Here is a 7,582-nt window from a genome sequence, read left to right as displayed (position 1 = left end):
TGCCCGCGGATGACAAAAGTAAAGTTTATTAAGTTAATTTTAGGGAACGTTGTGGAGTGAAAAAAGATGTAGTGTCGAGGATTGAGAAAGGTATGTTGAGATGGTTTGGACATATAGAGAGGATGAACAAAAGGAGATAGACAAAACAAGTATACAAGACGAGTGTGGGTGAGAGAGTTGGATGGGGTCTACCTCAACGAACGTACCTCAATCAGATTGAGGATGTTTTTAGCAAAGGCCAGCTTAGGAGTACCCTAATTAAGTTAATAATGTACCTACCTATATACTTTAAGTTTAAAAAATTTGACTCTCAAAAGAAATTTCAATCGTTGTACTGTTGATACTTGGTTCTGTCGACTAATGAGTTTGCCGACCACTGGTCTAGGGTGAGTAGGGAGACCATTTTAGGGATATAAGAGATCTGTGAGATTTAGAAGCACTATGATGGTAAACAAATAGATGTGATTTGAAGAGAAATCCTGTAAATAGCCCTGGATCCAGAGGTCTGTAATGAGTTAAAAAATATCTTGCACTGTTGGATGGGATAGTCTGTGCCTGGTGGGGGAATGTTGTTACTAATAATCTGCAGGAATGTGGAAGTCTAGGTATATAATTTATTAGTTATTTGGCTGATATCCAAGAGGGGCTATTTTCCAGGAAGGCTAGTGGGAGGGTAGTTATTCTGGAAACGAGTTTTTGTTTTTTTTTTTTTTTTTTTTTTTTTGTGTGTGTGTGTGTGTGTGTGTGTGTGTGTGTGTGTTTAGTTTTGCCCCTTGCTAGGCATTTGGAGCTTTTTCCCTGGTGAGTTTTTACATTTGTACTTGGCCTATTGTCCTTGCTCTGGGGGTCAGGGATGATGAGGCCTGGGCACAAAAGGAGGTTGTGATGGTATCTAGGGGTGGTATTTTCTGAGTACAAGTGGGGTTTGTAACCTGGTAAAGACAAACTGTTTTATACATTTTAGTATTATTGGGGTAAAAGTTAGAATAATAAGAGTTATGACAAATGGTCTGGTGGAAGGAAAGAGACATTAGTTTTGTAGCCTGTTAAGTGAAAAGAGAAGTTAACTAAAAGAGGACGTTCTGCCAAGAACAGACGGGGGCCTGCAAGTGGGCCACATCAGAACAAAGTCTTGCACACAAGATTTATTGTTCAGAGGCAGAATTTCCTTGGGTTATAAATAGTCCATGAGGGCATGGAAAGTACAAGGAAGGGTACACAGCTGCAGGTTGAGAAGGTCTTTGAACAATATAGGAAATTAATAGTTAATGTATAACTTAGCTCATATGATCTCATAGGCATGCCTGTTTGTCATTGTTACTTGCTGTACTCCCCAATAAAAGCCATGAGAACTTTGGAGCTTTTTTCTACTTGCCTGAGTGAGCAGTCGCCCTCTGCTTCTCTAAACTCAATCCTGCTTGCCGAGCTCATCTCTGTGTCACCGTTCACCTGCAGAACACCTGCAAGTTTGGAGGGCTGTAGTCTAATATATTAAAATGAGGTTTATTCTTAAATTATTTATTTTTAAGTGTCCCTGGTTTAGGGAAGGTAGGATTTACTAGATGGCTGCAGACTGCTGTTTTATTATTTCAGTTTTTCTATTATGCTTGTTCTGGCTTACTGGCCTGTGCCATTTACAATATTTAAGCCTTAATTTTCAAATGATGATTAAAAAGTAAACATCCAGCATTTCTTAGATTGACATTGATGAACATTCTCACTTTTAAGAAATATATTTTTAACAAAGCATGACATTATATTAACAGTTTTAAATTTACTTTATAGGTTTTTTGTAATAAAAGCTAAAATTAGGTGAACTTAAAACTCATTGAAATATTTAGATGTTTATCATTTAATATAGTAATGTTTTAAAGTTTTAATTTGCCAAAGACTTTGAAAAATTATGTATAGGCATATGAGACTGCAGAAAAGGTGGGGGAGGAGAGAGCAGGCCTAGTAGTTTGTTCCCAGGCATCTAGCCGCTTGGATTTAAAACTACCATATTTTTCCTTAGAGATAATATGCTAAGGTTTGAGTGATAATGAGTTCAACTTCTGCTAATAGCCAGAAGCGTTAAGTGTTTGTAGTTTTGCAGCAAAGAAAGTTGTTCTTTGGGAAGTTTGTAGTTTTGCAGTAAAGAAAGTTGTTCTTTGGGAAGGGGTGTGTGTGTGAGAAGGCACTGAGGTCAGAGAAGTTTTCAGAGCATTAAAGGGGTGAGAATGCTGGCCTTGGGATCTAAAGGCTCAGTGAGGAGTCCCTTTGCCATGTTACGTTATAGAGGAGCTTTGTAAGAAAATTGAAGTTGGGAACTCAGAGGCGAAAGTACCTAGTGAGCCCGAGAAAGAAAAGTATTTCTTGTTTAGAGGAGGGGACAGTGATGAAGAAGATAAGGAGTGTACAGTCTAAGGAATGGCATGGCTTTGTGGGGGTGAGTGAAACTGAAGTAGGTGACTGTTGTTTGGGACAGCTGGGCTTTCTGAGGGACTGTCTGTACTGTTTTGGTCAGGCAAGAAGAGTAGATAAGTGGGTATTTAGTAAGATGCAGTGTAGAGGTGAGGTGGCTAAAGACTGTGAGACTAATCTATCAACCCCTATAATAGAGACTAAGGAGGGGACAAGGGTCCCAGTGAATTCGGAGAGGGCAGAATAAGTGGCCCCAGTGTCAATTAAAAAGGATATATGCTTACCTGCCACCACAATCTTACCAGAGGCTCTGTCCTGGTGATGTAATTCTGTGGGGCCTTTTCAAGGCCTGGACAGCTTCTTCAGTGGCCAGTCCCAGGAGGTCTGGGTGCTTCAAAGCAGATCCAGAGGGCAGCCTTGTTGAGGTCAGACCTGGAGGGGCCAGACTGCAGTCTGATTTCCAGTGGCCTTCCTTTCCTCACCGTGGGCAGGGCCCAGGCAGGGGTCTCAGGTTTTGGCAGGACTTGGCCCAGTGTCCTCTCTTGTTGCATTTGAAACATGGGCCTGGAGGAGACTTAGCCCCTGGCTTACTCTTGCTTGGAACCTGCAATTCATTTGGGGTTCGTGAGTGTGGTGGCTAGGAGATGAAAGGCCTTTGCCTTGACCTGATCTCGTCTTTTGTTTTTGAATTTGGGTCTCCTTGTCTCTACTATTAGAGACCTTAAAGGTCATGTTTAAAAGGTCTCATTGAGGGGTTTTTCCTTCTCAGCTTATAGGGTCAAGATTGGTGTATTTTCTCATGGCCTGTGTAAGACGAGAGGAATACTGCCAGATTTTCATGTCTTTCCTGGGTGACCTTTGCTAATTTTTTATAATTACCTGCTTTGTGGTCTGCGTTTTTCAGTCCTCCTAGGCAGAGAACTGTGTGGTCTTGAGACCTGTGACCTGCCTGTCCTTCCTGATAGATTTACAGTGGGTCTCTGTCGGACAGCATCTGCTCCGACTGGGAGGGCAAGGGCCTGCTGGCAGAGGGTATCTGCGTGGCCCTGGGCATGAGCCATATTTGGCGCCAGCAATCTCTCAAAGGGGGCACTTTAAGGCTAGTGCTGGAGTGGGGGGAGGAAGAGAGCCGAAGACTGCTCCAGAGCAGGTGTGAGATGGAATGGTGGTGGTGGGATCCGCTGGGTAGGGTGGTGGACTTTCAGGCTGCTGAGATTGAGGAGCCATAGGCTGGGAGATGGGGGAATGGTTGGTGAGATCAAAAGTAGTGAAGGAAGAGGAGGATTTGATATTCTTTGGGGGCTTAGAGTAAAGAATGAAAAATCTGTGAGGGAGAGCAGCTGTTACAGAGAGAAGGATGTGTCCTTGAGTGTAAAAAAGCCTGGATATATGGGACCTCAGACCAGTTGCCCTGCCTGCGGCAGAATTGTCAAGGTCAGTTAGGATTTGGAAATTGAAAGTGCTGTTTTACTGAGGCCAGAAGTCCTGCGTGAATTCTAGGGTCTGAAGGCTTTTAAGTAGACAGCCCAGGGGTGTGGTGTGGGGAATGCTCGACTGAGAATTCCCCATGGCGACTGGCTTAAGGTCTGCTTTCCGTGAAGTTAAGGCTGAGAAAGGCGTCCTTGTCTCCCCCTAATGTTCACCAGAAACGGAAGCAGCCCTCCCTCCGTGACAGGCGTCCCGGTCAGGAGAGTGGGCGAGGGAACCTGATTCCCCCGGGGACTTGTCCTGACCAGCGCTGGATTTCCGTGGGGCTGGCTGAACAGTATCAACCCAGAGCCTGGCTCCAAACCCAAAATGATAGGACAGTCCAGACGGAGAAAAACAGACTAAAGCCACTTATCTATGAATGTATGTCTGGTGTTGATGCAGGAGGAGGCAAGGCAAGGAGAGGTCCACTATCCAGTAATGGGTACAACCCAGACCAATGCGGAGGAAGGCGAGGGGAGCCCAAGTAAGTGTCACGAGTTCAGCAGAAGTTCAGCTGTGTAGGAGCGTGGCTGGGGGGGAACGAGGAGCGGGGGGGGGTGGGGGGGCTTCCCCGGACACAAGGAGAGCTCAGGAGCCAGATGATCAAGGTCTCTCTGGGTGCCAAGTGCCTGGTTGCTGGAATCCTGCGATGGCTCTTACCGGATCCCTCACTAGACCTTCCCCGGTGTTTGGCACCAAATGAAAGGTTTGAAGCGGGCCAGGGTTGCACACCTATGACATGAGGCCATAATGTATCAAAAGAGATTTTATTCCAGGCACCTGAGTGCAGGTGGGCTGAGACCGAGAAAGGCATCAGCGAAGAGAGCAGGGAGAAATAGGTTTTTATTAATTTTTGCTGGCTGCAAGCCACTCTGCTGACGTAAGGATCTGGTCTGTTCTTGGTTCCTTCCATGGCAGGTGTCTGCTGGTTATCTGAGCTATGCTGTGCTCAAGGCTGCAAGCTTTCTGCAAGATATCTGCTAAGCACAATAAGTTTTTCTCTGCCCCATTTTATTCTCTTTAACCCTTTCATGTACATCTAAGTGTTTTTTAAAATTTATTTTGAATCATAGTTGACATACAATATCATGTTTGAGTTGTACAATAAAGTCAACATTTATAAATATTATTTTATAGATATGAAGTGCATCAATTTATTTCTTCAGCAGATACAGGAAGAAAAGTAGACTGAAGAAGAGAAAAGAAACTTCACCTACTTTTGAAATGATTTACTTCTTTTTAAAATTTTAATTAAAAACAATAAAATACCTAATTACTAAGGTGCTATTTTTCTGCATTTTTAGTCAAAGAAATTTAAAATAAAATAAAATTTGAAAAAATGAGTTGAAATAGATAATTCAGGAACAAAACCAGAAAATAGATATCATATAGCAAAAAAAATGCTGCAAACGGGTCAGCAAACTTACAGCCTCTTGGTCAAATGTGGCCTCTTGCTTGTTTTTATAGTTTTATTAGAACATAGCCATGTTCATTTATTTACAGGTCAGGATTTCTCAAATTCAGTATTACTGACATTCAGAACCAGATAATTTTATGAGGGGGAGGGGTACACTATGCATCCTAAGATGTTTAGCAGCATCCCTGGCCTTTACTGAGATGCCAGCAGGATCTCCCTTCACAGTGATAACCAAATATGTCTTGGGACATTGACGAATGTCTCTTGTGGTTGAGGGAAGAGAAAGCAAAATTACCACTGGTTGAGAACCACTGGTTTATGTATTATGGGTATTCATACTACAAAGGTGGAATAGAGACTGTATGACCACAAAGCCTAAAATGTTTACCATCTGGCCCTTCACAGAAAAAGTTTGTTGACCCCTTTTGCCACAAGAAAGGCACAAGATACATACCAAGGCCAGAAAACAAACTGCAAAGTATATGACAAAACAATCTCTATAAAGTTTCTACAGATTGCTTAAAAACAACTCCAAGTTTTAAAAAGGAAATAGGTAAAAAGAAGCAATTCACAGAAACAAAATCCAAATGACACTGGCAGTTAAAAAATGCAAATCAAAGGCACACCTTTTTTCTTCATCCTTTTAAAAAAAAGGTTCATCCTAGTTAAAACTGTTGGGAATAGAATACATTTCTGTAAAGATTAATGGTGAGTTTCAGAAAATAATAAGGCATCAACTACTATATTTATTGTATTTTAACTTTTCAGGAGATATTTTTTAGGGAGAGAGGACCAGAATGGCAATAAAAATTCTATCACCTAAACAAACCAGCTCCAGGTCAATTTGACAAATGAATCTAAAGATAATGTTCCAATTAAGAATTTTGTAGGCTTTCTGTCTTCCGAAACCAGATCCTACTTGAAGCTTTAAAAAATTTTGGGACATAAATGTTGAGAGAGATTTAAATATTTTCTGGATTAATGACAATTATTACCATCATTCAGTTATATCAACATTTATCATTTACAGCAAGCAAATCAGTATTTTCAATGTTGCAAAGCAGGAAACGTTTTTTCAGAAACACCAATTATACTAAACCTTCAATATTATATCTGATATTTAAAAAAGTATTTTTTTACAGTGGTGTTGCTGAAATTATCACAATTTAGCTGCTTCCTTTTTTAGAAAGTAAAGGAAAATAAATATGTACCAAATATCCAGGTCACTGGCTTTACTTAACAACTAGGAGCCCGATGCACAAAATTCATGCAAAAGTAGGCCTTCCTTCCCCTGCCTGCCAGCACTGGCTTCCCTCGCAGCCCCAGCTTCATCCAGAAGATTGTCTGGTCTAATTAGTATATTATGCTTTTATTGTTATAGATAGCTAAACAGTTAAAAACAACATTAGATAAAGATACACTTCTATTAAATAACTTCACAACAATTACTTTTAAGGCCAGTTCTGAAAATGTAATCTTTCTGTGTGCCTCCACCAGCTTTGATAAATACACAAACTTGTTATTAAAATAATGCTGAAATCAACCTATTTTAAGTCTCTAAAATATGAACAACTGTCCCTCATACCACACCCAAAGTTAAAAAAAAAATACCTTTAAGTCTCCAGCCAAAGACATGGTTGTTGGAAAAACATTAATTTGTCAAGTCCAACATTTACATAGTATCTTGAAGAGAGGGCAATCCTATTCCTTCAATCTCAAGCTCAATGAAGGCAGTGGCCACCTTCTTCTGCATCCCCCTAAAGGACTTAGACCTTAACATTTAGAATAGTTATTGGTTTACAGGTACACAGGTGGGAGTGTGAACTCCACTTCCTCTTCTATAATCCTTGGTGTTGCCCTCCTTTCCTCTTGCCACCCAAGTCAGGTGGCCCAGAATTCATCTTGCCTCCCAAGCCTCCTTTCCTCTTATCCCCCTGGCTGAGCGGCCCTCCTTTCCTCTTGCCCCCCAAGACCCTGCCGGCCTCCCTTTCTTTTGCCCTTTTGGCTCATTTTTCTCCTCTTGGCCGCTTCCTCCTGGTCTTCCTCCCTCATCTGCTTATTGGTGCCCTTGTCACATCCAGCTGAGGCTTTTTTTCTGTTCCGGACTCACAGCATCTCCAAATGACTCTTTTTCTCTGCTACAAAGTTCCTGAAAAGGGGTTGAAATGTCCTCTTCTTGCCGGGATCAAACCTGCAACCGAGGGAGATGCCGTTGACCATAATGAAACCTGGAATCCTTCAGTCTGAGGGCCAAAGCTCCAGTCACTGAACCAAACTGGCTAGGGCCCAATT

The sequence above is a fragment of the Myotis myotis genome, unplaced genomic scaffold (genome assembly GCF_014108235.1).
Source record: "Myotis myotis isolate mMyoMyo1 unplaced genomic scaffold, mMyoMyo1.p scaffold_m19_p_19, whole genome shotgun sequence".
NCBI classification, from domain to species: Eukaryota; Metazoa; Chordata; class Mammalia; order Chiroptera; family Vespertilionidae; genus Myotis; species Myotis myotis.
This window is presented reverse-complemented; position numbering follows the sequence as displayed.